Here is a 21,060-nt window from a genome sequence, read left to right as displayed (position 1 = left end):
TGACCCGCAGGTAAGTACGCCGTCTATTGTGGTGCTCGAGCCATCATTGAGGAGTTTCGAACTTAGAAACCCACCTGAAATCCCTCTCCTCCCCCTTAGTCACCTCCTACCCCCATAGCAATATTTGTTGCAATTTTGTTGTATCACCCCCCTAGCCCCCCCCCACCTCTATATGTATCATCGCGGACATTGTACCCTCTTAGATAGAGGAGCCTCTATTGTACACGTTTTCTTGGTCCCATAGGTCATATCTGACCTCCGAGGACGATAATGGAATCTCTCTCTCTCTCTCTCTCTCTCTCTCTCTCTCTCTATATATATATATATATATATATATATATATATATATATATATATTCACAACAATGAAGATTTGCATAACCTCTACTGTCTCCATTTCTCTCTCTCTCTCTCTCTCTCTCTCTCTCTCTCTCTCTCCCCCCCCCCCCCCCCCCCCCCCCCCCCCTATGTAAATTTCATAAGCCTTAAGGATGTGGTTGTATGGAGCGCTAACATGTTTTTGAATTTATTTAAGACTCCCTTGTGTGCCATTAAGACCATTGACAATGATGCTATTCTTCTCTCTCTCTCTCTCTCTCTCTCTCTCTCTCTCTCTCTCTCTCTCTCTAGCAGGACCCTAGACAAACTAAGATATGGCGTGCACAGTAGACATATATATCTTTTAGTGTGAATGACTAAATAGATATGTCTACTTGAAATGGATGTTGTTGTCTAAGGTTCTTAAATCTTTTATGAAGTCTCATGTGCTAGTTTAGCCTAACGGTATATAAGAATCTCTCTCTCTCTCTCTCTCTCTCTATATATATATATATATATATATATATATATATATATATATATATATATATATATATATATATATATATATATATGTGTGTGTGTGTGTGTGTGTGTGTGCAAAAAACATGTGAGAGTGTAGATAAGTGCTGCATGCGATGAGAGGTACTCCAAAACTTCATGGCTGGTGATGGCAACCCGAGGATTGATTTCTTCAAAAGTAGAAGGCCTACACCCCAACTTGTTCAAGAGATTACGTAGGCGTATGGGTGTTGGTCTTCTCTCTCTCTCTCTCTCTCTCTCTCTCTCTCTCTCTCTCTCTCTCTCTCTCACACACACACACACACACACACACACACTCACATGTTGGGGATGTCTTACACTTCAGCTTGTGCTCATTGTTGAGTAGAGTAGAGGGGGCATGGTGAAGGAGGAAGAAAATATGCTCAGGTTGCACGGCAGAGGGTTGCTGCATGGGGGAGGTCAAAGGTTGCTACATGCCCATGCAAGTGGAGGCTAGAGGAAGGACCAAGCGAGAGGAAGGCAAAAATGAGTAGGTGGGAGTATGCTCTTCTCCCATTCTCAAGTTGGATAAAAGTGATGAATGCCTTTATGATTCCTTACATTGCCTTCACTAGCCTGCTTCTCAAGATGGATAAGTATCACTAGTCACTGGAAAGAGTTCCTAAAACCAGTAAAAAGGTTTTTATGGAAAAACAACATGAAATCCTCCAAGCCATGGCGATGGGCCCGGTGGGAATTAGTTGCTCGATCGATGATCAAAGAGGCCTAGGAATTCTCAACCCAGTGGCCCATGCAGAAGCTTGTTGCGCCAAGTTTGTTGTCTCCTTGGCTAAACACGATCAAGTTTGGCCTGTCATGGTTAGCGATATGATAGAAACATCTAAACTTGGCTCGGATGATGGAAAGTGGGAGAGGGGTGAAGGTTCATGAAAAACTGTTAGCCCCGGAGTGGTCTACCTTAAGACTGGGAGGCAGCTCAGGAGAATTCGTAAGAAAATGCAAGAGAGCAGTAGGAGTCTTAAAGTGGTGGGAAGAAGTCAGATACTTCAAGAACTCTATTTTGCATTGGTCCCCCTAGCTGTGCAAAGTTGTAGCTCCGCCACAAACTCCCTATTGGATTGAGACAGCCAGGAAACTGAATAATAAGGGTCTGAAGTGACTTGGACACTTCTGGGACAGTGGCAACAAGAGTTGGAAAACCATTGACCTTCTGGTTACCCAGTACCAACTCAATAGCTTGGAGGTCTTGCTGGTCCACAAAGTGATGAAGGAGCTTGACAATTTAGTGATGCCAATCTGTGATTCGGTGTTTGACTGGAATACCTAGAAATCGCCCGAAAGAAGTCTATTAGGGAAACCCCATCCTAAAAGCATTTATAAGTAAATGATGCATAAGAAGAACTGGTCTAGCCCCCTAAACAAGCTTAAAGGAGTACGAGCGGAAGTGCGACATGAGAGAGAGTGCAAGAAGAAGAGCACGACGATATGGTGAACTCGCTCTACTGTAATGTGTAGAGCATAGTGAGTTCTTATTAGGTTTTTACAAAAGAATATGTGTACATACCTGGCGGCCCGCCCACTTACCTGGGTGACCACATTGGGCTTTATACCCCAACAACCTCCCACTTAAAGTCCAATGTGGTACTTTAAGTGTGAGAGAAGCTACTATACAAGCTAATCTACAAGAGATGTACTACCCTACACCTAACTGCTTGCGAAAATGCGCAAAGCTCTCTGAGGGAAGTCTTTTTGTAAGTAGATCAGCAGGATTTTCTGTGGTGTGAACTTTGACAAGCTGAAGTTGCTTATCCTCGAGCATTTCCCTGATGAAATGATACTTCACATACACATGCTTTGTCTTTGAGTGATAAACTGTATTGTGAGCCAATTGTATAGCACTTTGACTATCACAATAAAACACAGGCATCTCTTCTTTGATTCCCAAATCTGTTACTAGTCGATTAAGCCAAATGTAAAGACATACCCTGACGTAGACCTTTGGTTGTCTAAGTCACCTTCATAATCTGAGTCTGTAAAACCCTTTACACTTAGCTCCTGACTCCCATAGCATATACGCATACTCTTTGTAGCTTTCAGGTATCTCAATATTCCTTTCACTGCCTCCCAATGTTTCTTGCCTGGGTTTGACATGTATCGACTTACTACTCCCACTGCAAATGCAATGTCTGGGCGAGTAGCAATCATTGCATACATCAAACTACCCACTGCAGACGCATATGGAATCTTATCCATTTCAACCTGTTCTTCCTCAGACACAGGACAATCTTGTTTGCTAAGTTTCACATATGGTGCCAATGGAACACTCAATGCCTTTCCCTTCTCCATATTGAAACGTTGCAAAACCTTGTCAATATACTTTGTTTGAGATAACCAAATCAACTTCTTTGATCTGTCTCTCTCAATGCGCATACCAAGTATATGACTTGCCTCACCCATGTCTTTCATGTCAAACGATTTTGCCATCTTTGACTTCAAAGCTGAAATTTCTTCCAAGTGCTTGCCAGCAATCAACATGTCATCCACATACAAAATAAGGATCAGCCAACTACCATCCTTAGCCTTCTTTGTATATAGATAGTGATCGAACTCACTACGTTTGTAGCCTTGAGAAAGCATAAACTTGTGGAATTTATGGTACCATGCCCTCGGTGATTGTTTTAAGCCATAAAGACTCTTTAACAACTGGCATACCCAATCTTCCTTGCCTTTCTCAACAAACCCTTCTGGCTGTTGCATGTAAATTTCCACATCTAAATCACCATGCAAGAACGCTGTCTTGACATCCATTTGGTGCAACACCAAATCTAATATGGCAACCAATGCAAGAAAGCATCTCAATGTAGTCATCTTGACCACCGGAGAGAAGACTTCATCAAAGTCAATGCCTTGTTCTTGCTTAAAGCCCTTGGCAACAAGCCTTGCTTTGTACTTTGGCTGACTATCATGAGCGGTGATCTTATACTTGTAAACCCATTTACAAGGTAGAGCCTTTTTTCCCTGTGGTAATTTAACTAGCTTCCATGTCTTGTTTTTATGCAGAGCTGTCATCTCTGACTGCATGGCCAATTGCCAATTCCCGGAGTCCTTCATTTGCACTGCTTCCTTGTAACATGAAGGCTCATTGCAATCAGTCAACATGACATAGTTCATAGATGGAACAAACCTATCAGGAGGTCACGTGACACGTCCAGATCTACGCACAATAGGTGGCTCAGGCTCAGCCACAACCTGTGGCTCCACTCTATCCTGTCCTTGCTCCTCTTGAGCCCTGACATTTTGTCTTGCACGTGCAGGTCCATCTTCTTGGAAGACAACTCTTCTAATCTCCTCAACCCTCTCTGGTTTAGAATGATATTTGGATTCATTAAAGTGAACATCATTGCTGTGGACAACCTTTCTGGATTCGGGATCCCAAAGTCTGTACCCCATCTCACCAGAATTACCATAGCCTAGAAAGATGCACTTTCTACTCTTTGGCTCAAGTTTGTTCCTAAATTCCTTTGGAACGTGAGTATATGCCTCACAGCCAAAGACTTTGAGATGCTTGTATGAGGGCATTTTGCCTGACCATACCATCTCTAGCACTGAATCCTTCTGCAAAACCTTGCTAGGAGATCTATTTACAAGATGAACAATTGTTGATACAGCTTCAGCCCAAAACCCATTTGGCAGCTGTGCATTAGACAACATACTTCTGACCTTCTCTTGTATGGTCTTATTCATCTTCTCAGCAACACCATTTTGAGGAGGATTGTAAGGAGCAGTAAGTTCACGTTTTATACCTTTTGACTCACAAAAGTCCTGAAAGGCCTTTGAAACATACTCTCCACCATTGTCAGTGCGTAAGCATTTAAGCTTCTTGCCACGCTGATTGTCCACAAGTGTCACAAACGTTTTGAAAACACTAAACGCTTCATCCTTGTGCTTGAGAAAGTAAACCCATACTTTCCTCGAGTAATCATCTATAAATGTCAAGTAAGAAGCTCCCCCTAGACATAGGTTAGGCATAGGTCCACACAAATCACTATGAACAAGTGCCAATTGTGTATCTCTTCTACTGCTTCTATGCTTATGTGGCTGCTGTGTTTGCTTACCATACAGACAATGTTCACAGAATTCAAAATCATTAAATGAAAAGCCAGGCAAATAACCAGAACGAGACAAGATTTTCATTCCCTTATTGGACATATGTCCTAATCGGCTATGCCACAAAGAAACGTTCGGCTGCTCGGTTACATTGATTACATTTTTAGAGACATTTGATACATAAATCATGTAAAGTCCTCCAGACTTTACTCCATGTGCTATTGTCATAGAACCCTTGGATATCTTCCACATGTTCTGTCCAAAAATGATGACGTAGCCAGCATCATCAAGTAAACCTGTGCTGATCATGGTCTTTGTAATTGAGGGAACATGTCTCACATTCTTCAGCGTGAAAGAAGAGCCATTCTGAAACTTCAATTGAACATCTCCAACACCTAAGATCTCACATGTCTGCCCATTGCCTAGTCGAACATGATCTTTAGTGGTCACATAAGAAGTAAACCACTCCTTGTTTGGAGACACATGAAGTGATGCCCCTGAGTCTATAATCCAGTCACTCAGTGCATTTCCATCAGATGCTGTAAGAAGAGCTGAGTCCATTGTATTCTTCAAGAAGTAGATGTCTCCTGACACTAGACTGTCATCCTCTGCAACAGTGTTTGTCACCTTTATTTCTTGAATCTTCACTGAGGACTTGTTCTTCTCACCATGGTCTTCAGCTTTCTCTTTGCCTTTTTCTGCTTTCCATTCTCTGCAGTCTCTTTTCATGTGACCCTTCTTGCCACAATGGTAGCATTCTATGTCACTCTTGCCTTTAGCACTGCGGGACTTGCTACGAGACTGATTCCTCTTTCCACCTTTGTACTTTTCTTTGGTCCTTCCCCTGACAACTAAGGCTGTTCCTTTGCCTTTGTCCATTGTCTTTCTATTGGTTTCTTCAGTAAGCAGACTTCCTTCTACACCTGCTATGTTCAAACTATCTGGAGGTGTAGAATTACTCAAAGCTGTGCGAAAAGTGTCCCAAATTTCCGGCAATGTGATCAACAGGAACATAGCTCTAGCAGGTTCATCAAACTTGACACCTTTGCCTTTGTCCATTGTCTTTCTATTGGTCAACTAAGGCTGTTCCTTTGCCTTTGTCCATTGTCTTTCTATTGGTTTCTTCAGTAAGCAGACTTCCTTCTACACCTGCTATGTTCAAACTATCTGGAGGTGTAGAATTACTCAAAGCTGTGCGAAAAGTGTCCCAACTTTCCGGCAATGTGATCAATAGGAACATAGCTCTAACAGGTTCATCAAACTTGACACCTTGAGCTGACAACTGACTATAGATTGTGTTGAATTCATTCAGATGATTGGACATAGGTGTCCCTTCTTTCATCTTCAAGTCAACAAGCTTCTTAAGACAGTATACCTATGAAGCTGCACTCTGCTTCTCATAAAGATCACTCAGCTTTAACCATGCTTGATAAGCCGACATCTCGTCTGCTACATTGAAGTTAACGCTTTCTGCCAAAGTGAGCATAATGGTAGAAAGTGCCAATCTTCCATTTCGCTCCATTCATCTTCGTCCATATCTTCTGGTTTTATGCCCTTGAGCTTTATAGGTTTAATCTTCTTCTTTTGTACCAACACGTGCCAAATCTGCTTCTTCCACAATGGGAAATTGGTTCCATCCAGCTTCTTGATATTGTAAAGAGCAGTGTCCTGTGATCCAGCCATAGCTACGCTACACAGTAGTTTACTTTTCTGGGAAAAATTCGGCAAAGTTTCCCCTGTAAACTGACCTCTGAACCAATATCAACCTGATGAACTAGTGGATGTCGCCTATAGTCTGTGTGTAGATGCGCCCGTGTCGTATGTGACACGCCTCCAAGAACCGTGAGCCGTCCTTCGATGTGTAGACAGCCACAAATCAACACTTTGGGAGTGTCGATATCCTCAGCACCTGCAGTCGTAGGTCGAAAACCCCAAATTTGCAGAGTCGGATCTGCACTTGTCGAGACCACGTAGTTGAAAATGGCATGTGCAGACCTTTGTCGAAGCCGAACGGTGGCCGAGATGACCCTAGAATGAAATTCTGACAACACCGGGCCCTTCGAGTTCGCCCACGATATTTGGGGCCGTGTCTTCGCCTGTCGAATTTCACTCCAATCTGAGTTGGTGACTCTAGCCTCCTGCAGTGCTGCCCCGAGCCTCGATCTGAGCTCTGATACCAGTTGAAGGAGTACGAGCGGAAGTGCGACGCGAGAGAGAGTGCGAGAAGAAGAGCACGATGATATGGTGAACTCGCTCTACTGTAATGTGTAGAGCATAGTGAGTTCTTATTAGGTTTTTACAAAAGAATATGTGTACATACCTGGCGGCCCGCCCACTTACCTGGGCGACCACATTGGGCTCTATACCCCAACAAAGCTATGGGAAAAGCAATGGCCGGAGGAAAGGTGGGAGCAAGTATTGGAGTACATATGGAAGCCAAAGGTTCCGCAGCACATGAAGGTCTTTCTATGGAAGGTAATTTGGGGTGCTCTACCGACGGGGGTGAAGATTCAAGAGAGAGGGATTGGGTCAGATCGATGCTTAGTGTGCAGGATGGCTAGAGAAGATTTGGCCCACCTATTCATGGACTGCCCAACTATTAAAGGCCTCGTAGGGAAAATATGCAAGTGGGTCCAAAGAACATGGAAAATTAGGTTCTTCAAGACTGACCTATTCCTTGGAGGCAAGAATTCAGGAAGTCTTGCCCTCCTCGTTAGCACTCAAATTGTCAGATATTTCTTCTTACATAATGTATGGCAGACAAGGAACCGGCGTGTGTTTGAAGGAGGTGACGGACGCAAAGCGGACCCCGAACCCCGACGGCCTCTAAAACGCCGGGGATTGAATGGCGCGCCTCAAGCCTGCCACGGTAAAGTGAAGAGGGGGCACCACCTAGCTTTGAGCTGCTAGGACGCAAAACCAAGATGATATGAACACCGCAAACCTACACACACACACACACACACACACAGAGAGAGAGAGAGAGAGAGAGAGAGAGAGAGAGAGAGAGAGAGAGAGAGAGAGAGAGAGAGAGAGAACATTTTGCAAATGATGAAAACCCTCGGGGGTGTGAGGGTGAATTATTTCTGCAATATTTACAAGGTGGCATGCCGTGGTGGTAGAGAGGTAGGGGGAGGAGGTGGTGCAACCTACTTGGTGAGTTCTCTAAGACGGCTCAATGATTGTGAATACTTACCACCAAGAGCGTGCATACGTGTGTGCATCGACCATTGGAGTCGAGAGATGGATGTGGTTCCCTTCGTATGGTGCAATTCCCAAGGCAAACCCAACACACAAGCCCCCTCCCCGTGATGGTGATAGTGTCAATCCTTCCCACTACACTCTACCAAATGCTTGGTTCCTCATGAATTGGCCCCCCCGATAGTCACCTCTCAGTGCTAATTTATAGGTGTTGGCTGCTTGGATTATGGTAATCCCAGTGTGGTTAGGGTAAGCTTAATCGGGGAGACAAAGCAAGTGGTGGGCCCACTGTGGTTGACCCTTGCTTTGTTTTGGGAGGTTATTTAAAGATGGGAATCTCTAGGTGGGCCTTTGTGACCATCACCTAGAGAGAGGATATTTACAAAAAAATGTAAATTTACAATGGCTCGGGTGAAAACTGAAGATAATGATGAAAATAACCTATAAATTACTGGGATGGCATCGTGGTTGCGTGTTGCCGGTGAATGGCGTGCTGCTGGTGCGTCGGTGTCGAGCGTACTTCTTTTTGGAGTCGGCCGGGGCATGCCTTCGGCTTATTTTCTCTTTTTGTTGTTGGCGGCGCGTGCTTTGGGTCCTTCTTCTTTTGTTTGTTCATGTCGTAGTCATTTTTCTTCGTTGTATCTGTGGTGCGGTGCGTATATGCGTGTGTGTGTGTGTATGTATTCGTGCATGAGGGTGGGTGTGTGTGTTTTGTATAGGTATGTGTGTGTGAAAACGTGCGTGGGAAGGGGTGCTTTATATATATAATATATATATAGTTTTTTTTGTTTTTTTTTTTTTCTTCTTGTTGGTGGCGGATGGCCGGCGGCCTGTTTTTGCGCAAGGTGGATGGGGGGGAAATAGGGGTAGAGAGTGTGTGTATGGTGTGTGTGTGTGCATGTAGGTAGGGTGTGTGCGCGTAGTGTGTGTGTGTGTGTATTGGCCTGCTGCCTGCGCGAGGCGCCCGGGTGGGTGTGTGTGTGTGATATGCGGACTGCTGCGCACATCACCGATGGGAGAGAGGGGAGAGGGGGGGGGGGTGATTGTGTGTGTGTGTGTGTGTGTGTGTGTGTGTGTGTGTGTGTGTGTGTGTGTGTGTGTGGCGAGCGGGTGGTCCTATGTGACGCTGCCCGTGAGAGGGAGAGAGAGAGAGAATTTTCCTTGCTTGCGTGGCCTGAGCACTCGGGTGAGAGAGAGAGAGTGTATCCGCGCTGAGCTTGAGAGAGTGTGTGAGGGAGAGGGAGGGGTGAGGTGTGGAGTGGGATATGGGAGATGTGTGGGTGAGAGGGAGAGGGGGGAGGGTTCATTGTCTTGCATGGGAGCTTGAGGACAAGGGGGGGGATAAGTCAATGGGTGGAGTGAAGGAATATATCCGCGGGCCAAGAGGGGGGGGGGGGGGGGGATGAGGCTGAGGGGAGGGGAATGAGGCCGATGGAGGGTGAGGCGAGCAGGTGGGGAAGAGGGAGGAGGGGTCGGGGAGGGAATATTAGCGGGCCAAAGGGGGGGGGGGGGGGGGGGGGGGGTTAATGTGAGGGGGAATGTAAGGGTGAGTGTAAGAATACGGAGAGCGGAAGTGGGGGGTTTCCATGCGGCTCACACAGAGGGAGCACGAGAGAGGGGTCGGGAGTTTTCTTCCAAGCTTCCGCCTGGTCGGGGAGGGTAAATTGGGAGAGAGAGAGATATTAGGGAAAAATGAGAGAGAGAGAGAGAGAGAGAGAGAGAGAGAGAGAGAGAGAGAGAGAGAGAGAGAGAGAGAGAGTTTTTATCCAATGCCCGTAGGGCGGGGGGGGGGGGGGGAAATAAGCTATGGTGGGGGGTACTGAGAGTGTGGGGGGGGGGGGGGGGGAGGGGGTGAAATGAGTTTTTTTTCTTTTTGATCTTTGATTTCCAAAAGTCGGCTATCATTAGCCCTCTCCCTTTGGCTAGAGGCATTCATGCTTCTAGCCTTTCTTCTGCTTCTTCAGCTGTAGAGTTAGAGGGTTCTCCCTCTTCTGGAATGTCTAGCATGAATTCTAGGTCAAACCTGAGAAAATACATTTTCAGTCTCCATCCATCGACCCTAGTCTTGTGAATTCTCCCATCTACTTCCATCAGCTTATAGCTGCCGTTCTCATAGCGCTTCTTGATGATGAATGGCCCTTCCCATCTGGGTTGAAATTTGTTATCCTTCCTAGTGTCAAATATGTTGTCATATCGCAGTACTAACATGCCTTTTTCCAGTCCTTTCTCTTTAAGCCCTTGATTGAAAGTGAGTCGGTGTCGTTCTACCCGTGCTGCATAGTGATTGATTGCTTCTTCCCTATCCAGTTGGAGTCTCTCTAGGTCCAAGATGTGGTTTCGGAGGTTTACAGTTGGACGGTGTGTCTGGCTAGCCAAGACTCGTAAGCTGGCTATTTGTACCTCAATGGGTAGAATTGCCTCCTTCCCATAAACTAGATGGAAAGGAGTGAAACCTATTGATATTCGGAACGTTGTTCTGTAGGCCCAAAGAGTTGCCATGAGATGTTTATCCCAGTCTCCTGTGTTGTTGTTCACCTGTTTTGTGATGATTTTGCAAATCATTCCATTTACCTTCTCTACCAGACCATTGCATTGTGGGTAGTATGGTGTGGAATGTCGACGTGTCATGCCTAACTTCTTCATCAGTTCTCCCACCAAATCACCTCTGAATCCTAGTCCTCTATCTGATATTATCTCAAGAGGAGTGCCAAAATGGCAAACGATATGTTCAAAAATGAACTTTGCCACCTCTTGGGCTGTAATGCGGGTGGTGGCCGTTGCTTTTGCCCATCACGTCATGTAGTCTACACCCACTATGATGTACAGTTTACCTGATTGGGCCCTTGGTAAGGGACTGATTGCATCTATTCCCCATTTCTTAAAAGGACCATATGAAATGATAGGGGTTTGTGGCTCGTAGGTTAACGTGCGATCACTGGCCACTTGACAAGCCTTACATGTTTTACACCAATGGTGTACATCTCTGTTCAAACTGGGCCAAAAGTATCCTGCCTGTAGAATCTTCCTACTGGTGATATCTAGAGCAAATTGACCGCCGCAGACGCCGTCATGGCAACTTGAAATAACCTCTGTGATTTCACTGGAGGTTGGCACCCGCCTCAGAATTTGATCTTTGCCCTTACAATACAAGTGGTTGTCTATAAGGCGGTACCTAGTAGCCTTCCTTACCAGCCATTGTTTTTGGCCTTTGGTGTGTCCTGCTGGAGATTCTCCTGTATCTAGAAAGCTGATGATATCAGGCATAACATCACTACCTTGGAAGAGGGGTAGTTTTAATTTGATTGCTCCTATGGGAATGTCTTGTATTCTTTCTTTAGCTAGTGCATCTGCCTCTTGATTTTCTGCTCTGGGGACATGGAAGAGCTTCACTGCTTTAAACTTCTTCAGAAGGTCCTTAACTTGGCGAAGTTGACCAAGTAAAACCTGATTTTTGCACTCCCAGGTGCCATTTATCTGCCTTATCAAAAGCAAAGCGTCGCCGAACACATTCAAGCGCTGAATTCTTTGTGAAATACATTGTTCCAACCCAAGGATTAGGGCTGCATATTCTGCTTCATTGTTGGAGTGGGAGTGTAATAACTGCCCCATGGAGAATACTCTTTCTTGCTGCTCATTGAAAATGACCATGCCTGCTGCAGACTCATCCATTGTTCTCTTGTATGCTCCGTCAAAGAAAAGAGAGTGAGCTCTCTCTAGTTTAGGACTTTCTTTCGCTGGTGTTCCTTCCTTTGCTTCTGTGTTGACCTTTAGCTTCTTCTCATAATGGCGATGAGTGAGAATTCCCGCTAAACTAGCCCTGGTGGAGTTTTCTACTTGCATGGTGTAGTCGAACTCTTGTAGTCTAACTAACCACTTTGAGATCCTAGATGAGACATCCATGTGTCGCATTACATATGGGAAAACCTCTTCCATTGTCAAGATTATAAATGGTCTAGGCAGGAGATATGAGCGTAACTTTGTGGTAGCAAACATTAGTGCCAGAACCATGTGTTCTACTTCGATGAATCCTTTTTTTGATGGGGTCATGACTCCACTAGAGAAGTAAATAGGGCACATGAAAGAAGTTTTGGGATCCTTTTGCATTAGCACTGCTCCCAGTGTATCATTTCCCACACTAGGGTTCACATAAAATGGCTCGTCCCACTGAGGAGGTGAAATAGTGGGAAGCTTAGCTAGGACTTGCTTCACCTCAGTAAACTGCTGCTCATTCTCTTCACTCCATGAGAAAACATCCCTCTAGGTGAGTTTTTGTAGGGAAAGGACCACTTGAGATAGCAGGTGAATGAACCTGCTTAAGTATCTTACCTTCTGGAGGAAAGAAACCAGCTGCTTGGCGGTGGTGGGTGATGATAAAGATACCAGAGCCTGAATTTTGCTAGGGTCAGCCTCGATTCCTTTTGCTTAAATTACATGACCAAGGAGAGTGACTTTGCTCTCACCAATGTGACACTTGTCCACGTTGATTTGGCCACCCAAGGTTTGCAGCCTGGTTAAGCCATCATAGACTTTGCTTAAATGAAGGGCTCGCGAGCTATAGATGCAAAAATCATCTATGAAAACCCGTATTGATGTTCCAAAGTAGGGTTGGAAAACAAAAGTCACATAGCGCTGAAACGTGGCTGGGGCGTTAGTGAGGCCAAACGGCATCACTCTGGAGGAAAAACATCCCCAAGGTGTGATGAAGGTTGTCTTGTTCTGATCCTCCTCCGCAATGCTAATCTGGAAGTATCCTGAGTAGCCATCGCATACTGTGTAGCATTCGTGACCTGCCACTTCATTGAGTATTTCATCCTGGAATGGGAGGGGAAAGTGTTCTCTCTTCGTGGCTGCATTGAGAGGTTTATAATCCACACAGACTCTCCACTTACCATTTTTTTTTGGTGTGACTACTACTGGGGAGACCCATTCTGAGTCTTCGACAGGGTAGATGAAACCTTCTTGTAGCAAACTTCTCACTTCTTTAAGCAATGCCTCTTGTTGGATTACTCCAATTCTTCTGAGCTTTTGTGCCCTTAAAACTCTTTCAATGGATGACACAATAGTCATCAAACTGGCGGATAAAAATCTTGGCATTACCATCCTATCACGGGAATGGTACGAACAAGAAGCCTATAGGCAACTCAATGATACATCCACATACACACCCCTCACCCCACCTTCACTAAACTACCTCGCCTCCTTACTCCACTCCATCACCCTCAAATACACTCTTCTAACCCCAGTTGAAGCCACCTTTATCCTCACACCACTCCTTAAACCCTTCAAGCCCTGTCCTATCCAATTTCTCCCTAAGCTACACAAACCCATACTTGTAGCCCGCCCTATTTGCTCTTATCGTGGATACGTGTTTGAAAATGCTTCCAAATGGCTACACTTCCAACTTTATCCTATCCTCCTTTCACAAAAGCAACACCTTAAAGACTCACTATCCCTTATCACCGATCTCCACTCCCAAACTTCCCCCCCCCCATTGTCTCCTTTTTACCTTCGATGTAACCTCCCTTTACCCTAGCATACCTATGACTGAGGGACTCATAGCCCTCAGAAATACCATCACTAACTTCTTCGACAACCCAAAAACAGAGTTCATCATCTCACTTGCCACCCTTATTCTTTCACACCATTATCTCTGCTTCAAAGATAAAGTGTGGCAGCAAATTAAAGGCACCGCAATGGGATCTAATTTTGCAGTAGTTATGCTTGAATCTTTCTCTGCCACCTAGAAAACCAATCCCTTCTTATCCTCGGCCCGAACCTAGCATATTATAAAAGATTCATAGATGATGCCTTCGGGGTCTGGAAAGGTAGTCGCAAATCACTTACCAAAGCCCTCGTTTCTTACGCCTTCCATTTACAAAAACATATAGTGATCTCACCCATCATCTCCTCCTTTGAAGCTACCATCCTAAATATCCACTTCTACAAGGGACATGCTTTCAACTCTTATGGTATCCTTGATTCCAATTGTTACCAAAAGCCTCTCAACTCATACCAATATATACCTTGGATCTCTTGGCACCCGCTCCACCAAAAAGTATCCTTTATCAAAACAGAACTCAGGCGCTATATCATCAGGGAAAATAATCCCGACGAATTTGCTAGTTTGAGAAACCTCTTCTTCCTAAGACTCATTCGCAAAGGCTACCCAAGAAGCTTCCTTCTTCTAATATTTGGATTGATCACTTATAATGAACGTACCTCTCTCTTAACCAAAACCCCTTCTTCAAAAAATCCTCTCCCTAACATCCTCAAACTCCCTTTTGCACCAGAAACTCGAAGACTTCATCCTACCCTTACAATAGGCAAACCTATCCATACAGCCTGCAATCTCTCTCCCACCCTTTCTCATCTTGGCAAACCTATCCTATGTTGGACCAATGGCCATAACTTAGGCACTTTTCTAACCAAATCCAAAAACAAGATTCAAACCAATTTTTTTTAAAGGCACTCTTCTAACCAAATCCAAAAACAAGATTCAAACCAATTTTTTTTAAAGGCACTCTTCTAACCAAATCCAAAAAAAGATTCAAACCAAGTTTTGTTTTAAAAATTAATCTTTATTCCCTCCCTAGCCACTGTTGCTTATTTTGCAGGTTGATTCTCAAAGCCCCTCCTTCTTTTCCCGCCCATATAAACCTCACCGACGATGAAGACCCTCCTATCCTAAAAAATCCCCATTCTTCTTTGGAGCTTACATTCTAAATTTTTGTCCAGTTGAATGGTACTCTTGTAACACCTTTTTATGAATTTAAATACTCTCCCTTGCTCCTCAAGCCCTCACACCCCCCCCCCCCCCCCCCCCCCCTCCCCCCCCATATTCCCCCCGGTGTACACCTTACACCCGGTCCTGTACATTACACTCCCAGTCTTGGATTAGATACTCTTTTGAAACCCAACATCGTCTTTTCTTAGCAACACCACCCTTCGTGTTTTGCTTGATAAACCTCCTTACCCTCTATTTCCCCCTTATTTTCTATTTTAGTCCCCTTTAGGACTTAAACCCCCCTTGAGAGATACATGAAGGAGTACAAGCGAAAGTGCGACGCGAGAGAGAGTGCGAGAAGAAGAGCACGGCGATATGGTGAACTCGCTCTACTGTAATGTGTAGAGCATAGTGAGTTCTTATTAGGTTTTAAAAAAAAAATATGTGTACATAACTGGCGGCCCGCACACTTACCTGGGCGACCACATTGGGCTTTATACCCCAACAACCTCCCACTTAAAGTCCAATGTGGTACTTTAAGTGTGAGAGAAGCTACTATACAAGCTAATATACAAGAGATGTAGAGAAGTGATGTACTACCCTACACCTAACTGCTTGCGAAAATGCGCAAAGCTCTCTGAGGGAAGTCCTTTTGTAAGTAGATCAGGAGGATTTTCTGTGGTGTGAACTTTGACAAGCTGAAGTTGCTTATCCTCGAGCATTTCCCTGATGAAATGATACTTCACATCCACATGCTTTGTCTTTGAGTGATAAACTGGATTGCGAGCCAATTGTATATCACTTTGACTATCACAATATAACACAGGCATCTCTTCTTTGATTCCCAAATATGTTACTAGTCGATTAAGCCAAATTGATTCTTTGCATGCCTCTGATGCTGCAACATATTCAGCCTCTGTAGTAGATTGAGTAACACAATCTTGTAATCTAGAACGCCATGATACTGCTCCACCAGCCAATGTAAAGACATACCCTGACGTAGACCTTCGGTTGTCTAAGTCACCTTCATAATCTGAGTCTGTAAAACCCTTTACACTTAGCTCCTGACTCCCATAGCATATACGCATACTCTTTGTAGCTTTCAGGTATCTCAATATTCCTTTCACTGCCTCCCAATGTTTCTTGCCTGGGTTTGACATGTATCGACTTACTACTCCCACTGCAAATGCAATGTCTGGGCGAGTAGCAATCATTGCATACATCAAACTATCCACTGCAGACACATATGGAATCTTATCCATTTCAGCCTGTTCTTCCTCAGACACAGGACAATCTTGTTTGCTAAGTTTCACATATGGTGCCAATGGAACACTCAATGCCTTTCCCTTCTCCATATTGAAACGTTGCAAAACCTTGTCAATATACTCTGTTTAAGATAACCAAATCAACTTCTTTGATCTGTCTCTCTCAATGCGCATACAAAGTATATGACTTGCCTCACCCATGCCTTTCATGTCAAACGATTTTGCCATCTTTGACTTCAAAGCTGAAATTTCTTCCAAGTGCTTGCCAGCAATCAACATGTCATCCACATACAAAATAAGGATCAGCCAACTGCCATCCTTAGCCTTCTTTGTATATAGACAGTGATCGAACTCACTACATTTGTAGCCTTGAGAAAGCATAAACTTGTGGAATTTATGGTACCATGCCCTCGGTGATTGTTTTAAGCCATAAAGACTCTTTAACAACTGGCATACCCAATCTTCCTTGCCTTTCTCAACAAACCCTTCTGGCTGTTGCATGTAAATTTCCACATCTAAATCACCATGCAAGAACGCTGTCTTGACATCCATTTGGTGCAACACCAAATCTAATATGGCAACCAATGCAAGAAAGCATCTCAATGTAGTCATCTTGACCACCGGAGAGAAGACTTCATCAAAGTCAATGCCTTGTTCTTGCTTAAAGCCCTTGGCAACAAGCCTTGCTTTGCACTTTGGCTGACTATCATGAGCGGTGATCTTATACCTGTAAACCCATTTACAAGGTAGAGCCTTTTTGCCCTGTGGTAATTTAACTAGCTTCCATGTCTTGTTTTTATGCAGAGCTGTCATCTCTGACTCCATGGCCAATTTCCAATTCCCGGAGTCCTTCATTTGCACTGCTTCCTTGTAACATGAAGGCTCATTGCAATCAGTCAACATGACATAGTTCATAGATGGAACAAACCTATCAGGAGGTCACGTGACACGTCCAGATCTACGCACAATAGGTGGCTCAGGCTCAACCACAACCTGTGGTTCCACTCTATCCTGTCCTTACTCCTCTTGAGCCCTGACATTTTGTCTTGCACGTGCAGGTCCATCTTCTTGGAAGACAACTCTTCTAATCTCCTCAACCCTCTCTGGTTTAGAATGATATTTGGATTCATTAAAGTGAACATCATTGCTGTGGACAACCTTTCTGGATTCGGGATCCCAAAGTCTGTACCCCATCCCACCAGAGTTACCATAGCCTAGAAAGATGCACTTTCTACTCTTTGGCTCAAGTTTGTTCCTAAATTCCTTTGGAACATGAGTATATGCCTCACAGCCAAAGACTCTGAGATGCTTGTATGAGGGCATTTTGCCTGACCATACCGTCTCTGGCACTGAATCCTTCTGGAAAACCTTGCTAGGAGATCTATTTACAAGATGAACAGCTGTTGATACAGCTTCAGCCCAAAACCCATTTGGCAGCTGTGCATTAGACAACATACTTCTGACCTTCTCTTGTATGGTCCTATTCATCCTCTTAGCAACACCATTTTGAGGAGGATTGTAAGGAGTAGTAAGTTCACGATTTATACCTTTTCACTCACAAAAGTCCTGAAAGGCCTTTGAAACATACTCTCCACCATTGTCAGTGCGTAAGCATTTAAGCTTCTTGCCACTCTGATTGTCCACAAGTGTCACAAACGTTTTGAAAACACTAAACGCTTCATCCTTGTGCTTGAGAAAGTAAACCCATACTTTCCTCGAGTAGTCATCTATAAATGTCATCTATAAATGAAAAGCCAAGCAAATAACCAGAAAGAGACAAGATTTCCATTCCCTTCTTGGACATATGTCCTAACCGGCTATGCCACAAAGAAACGTTCGGCTGCTCGGTTACATTGATTACATTTTTAGAGACATTTGATACATAAATCATGTAAAGTCCTCCATGTGCTATTGTCATAGAACCCTTGGATATCTTCCACATGTTCTGTCCAAAAATGATGACGTAGCCAGCATCATCAAGTAAACCTGTGCTGATCATGGTCTTTGTAATTGAGGGAACATGTCTCACATTCTTCAGCGTGAAAGAAGAGCCATTCTGAAACTTCAATTGAACATCTCCAACACCTAAGATCTCACATGTCTGCCCATTGCCTAGTCGAACATGATCTTTAGTGGTCACATAAGAAGTAAACCACTCCTTGTTTGGAGACACATGAAGTGATGCCCCTGAGTCTATAATCCAGTCACTCAGTGCATTTCCATCAGATGCTGTAAGAAGAGCTGAGTCCATTGTATTCTTCAAGAAGTAGATGTCTCCTGACACTAGACTGTCATCCTCTGCAACAGTGTTTGTCACCTTTATTTCTTGAATCTTCACTGAGGACTTGTTCTTCTCACCATGGTCTTCAGCTTTCTCTTTGCCTTTTTCTGCTTTCCATTCTCTGCAGTCTCTTTTCATGTGACCCTTCTTGCCACAATGGTAGCATTCTATGTCACTCTTGCCTTTAGCACTGCGGGACTTGCTACGAGACTGATTCCTCTTTCCACCTTTGTACTTTTCTTTGGTCCTTCCCCTGACAACTAAGGCTGTTCCTTTGCCTTTGTCCATTGTCTTTCTATTGGTTTCTTCAGTAAGCAGACTTCCTTCTACACCTACTATGTATTGTGCTCTATGTGATAATGTTTTCATTCTTCCATAAGATCAATTTATGATACCATTATGGCTGCAATGGTGGGCATAGAGCATGCTGCGTGCACTAAGCAGGAGTGTATATTACCCCAGTTGGATTAAGACAAAAGCCTATGATAGGATCACATGGTCATTTATTGAAGATGTCATGAAATTTTTAGGCTTTGGGCCTCGTATGTGTACATTGGTGAATAACTTTGGTGCTAGTAGCCAATCATAGCTGCTATTTAATGAGAGAATTGTGGGAGCATTTAGGGTCAAGAGATCTATCAAACAGGGGTTCCCTCTTGCCACTCTTCTATTTGCCATTGGATCTCATCCTCTAGTGACCTTACTTGAGGATAGTGTTGCGAGATCTACCCTATGATCAAAAAGTCATTTTCTCACTCTAGAACCTTTTTTCCAAGACTCCCTTCCTCCATAGCCCCTTTCCATAACACAAAGCTCTCACTCTCTCTCTAAACTCTTACACCTTCCTCCTTCTTCAAGCTCTCCATTGCAACTTTAAGCTCCCACTCTCTCTCTAAACTGTCTCCCTCCTCCTTCCTCAAGCTCTCCATTGCAACTTTAAGCTCCCACTCTCTCTCTAAACTCTGTCTCCCTCCTCCTTCCTCAAGCTCTCCATTGCAACTGTAAGCTCCCACTCTCTCCCTAAACTTTGTCTCCCTCCTCCTTCCCCAAGCTCTCCATTGCAATTTCAAGCTCCCACTTAAGCATCCATGGCAAACAATGGTCAAAATAGACGCCCGAAACCCATCATTCAAAGTATGGTTCTCCACAACTTGAAGAATGAGGAGCTGCAATGGGAACCTCAGGTTTTTCAAGAAGGTGTGTGGGTCTACATGCAACCTTCCGCAATCGGTCTCCATCGTGTTCGTGAAAGAACAAACCTTGATCTCCATTGGAAGGGAAGACTAATAGGCTTCAAGCAAGTAAGAGACAAGGGTACGGTGGCAATCGTTCAACATGTTTTCATGTTTGGACACATGCGTCTACGAGGGATCACCAACCCAAGGGATTTTCCTTGTAATTGTATGTCCCTTGCACTTCAATGGTTTTGGTGGTAACAAAAAAATGGACTTTTTACATCTCACGGACTGTTTTGTTTCTATATAGATGTTTTCCCTTCTAGCCTTGTGGAGGAGCAACCACTCTCGTGCCTTTCAGGCACATTTACGGCCATGCATGCAAGTCTTGGGGATATTCTCTTCTCCAACACAACTTCATCAAACCTTGCACGAAAAAGGGTGTTCTTCTACACCCACAAGTACATTGTACCTACAGATGAGGAAGGCTACGGAGAGCTACAACCTTTGGAGGCTACAACCTTGCGTAGCATGGAGTGGCCAAAGCCAGATGCATTCACTGTAATGTCTTTGAAAGCCAAGATTATAGCTAATGTGAGAGCATCATTAAAATTTGAAAAAGCCTCGCGTTCCGTTGGGCTTGGATTGTGTTGTCCTACTCATGTCTTCGCTAGTATCTTTGGATCTTTGCCTTTCCATCATACAAATACTATGTATGTTTGCAAAGATCTACAATACGATACATTGGAAGCCATCCTTGGCGAGAAGTGGGGGTATCTTGAAGGAATTCACAACGGAGATCGCTTTCGGTGTTAGGTTGGAAGTTTCGGCATTGCTATCCGTTTCATCAAGGTGCGCTCCACCCTTTACGTGCGGTACTTCTATGAAAGATGGATGTGCAAGCTTGGTGAATGGATTCCATTGCAATCCACCGATGCTACAATTGAGTTATTTGATATTGCAATCAAATTGTCGAGTGGTGCCATTGAAACCGTCCAAGTGAACAAGCATTGTACATTGGCCAATATGCGGGAGCACTTAGTGATAATGGATTTAGAGCATGGAGAAGATACAAAATTTTGCATCGGACGACGTAAGGTGAATGAATTTTCTCTCTTAATTATGTTATATTTATGTTCTTTTGATTATTCCCTGCTCTAAGTTGGGTATGCTATTTCTTTCTTTTTTGCTAGATTGGTAGCCGCATGGAGAGCACGATTCAAATTGAAAAGGTGTGGACGACGGAAGAGAATTTGATTTTATCATTAGAGTAGTTATGTTTTGTACTTAAATTTATTATAATATCACAATTGTAAGTTCAAGCAGATGGTTGTATCAAATTTTGGCAATGCACATTATCTTAAAGTCATAGTGATGTGTTTTTAGAGTTCAATGATTGTAATTTAGTTTGTAAGTTTTTTATAACTTCTTGTTATTTGTGTTACTTTATGAAAATTGTTTAATATTTTAATTATTGTTATTATT

General features: G+C 43.9%; 1 pseudogene; it reads left to right on the top strand.

The window, feature by feature from the left end:
• Positions 1-19,536: 19,536 nt before the first annotated feature.
• LOC147416844 (uncharacterized) lies at positions 19,537-20,673 on the top strand (annotated as a pseudogene).
• Positions 20,674-21,060: the final 387 nt, after the last annotated feature.

This window comes from Adiantum capillus-veneris, unplaced genomic scaffold, assembly GCF_014529385.1.
Source record: "Adiantum capillus-veneris isolate H3 unplaced genomic scaffold, ASM1452938v2 Hic_scaffold_452, whole genome shotgun sequence".
NCBI lineage: Eukaryota > Viridiplantae > Streptophyta > Polypodiopsida > Polypodiales > Pteridaceae > Adiantum > Adiantum capillus-veneris.
This window is presented reverse-complemented; position numbering and strand designations above follow the sequence as displayed.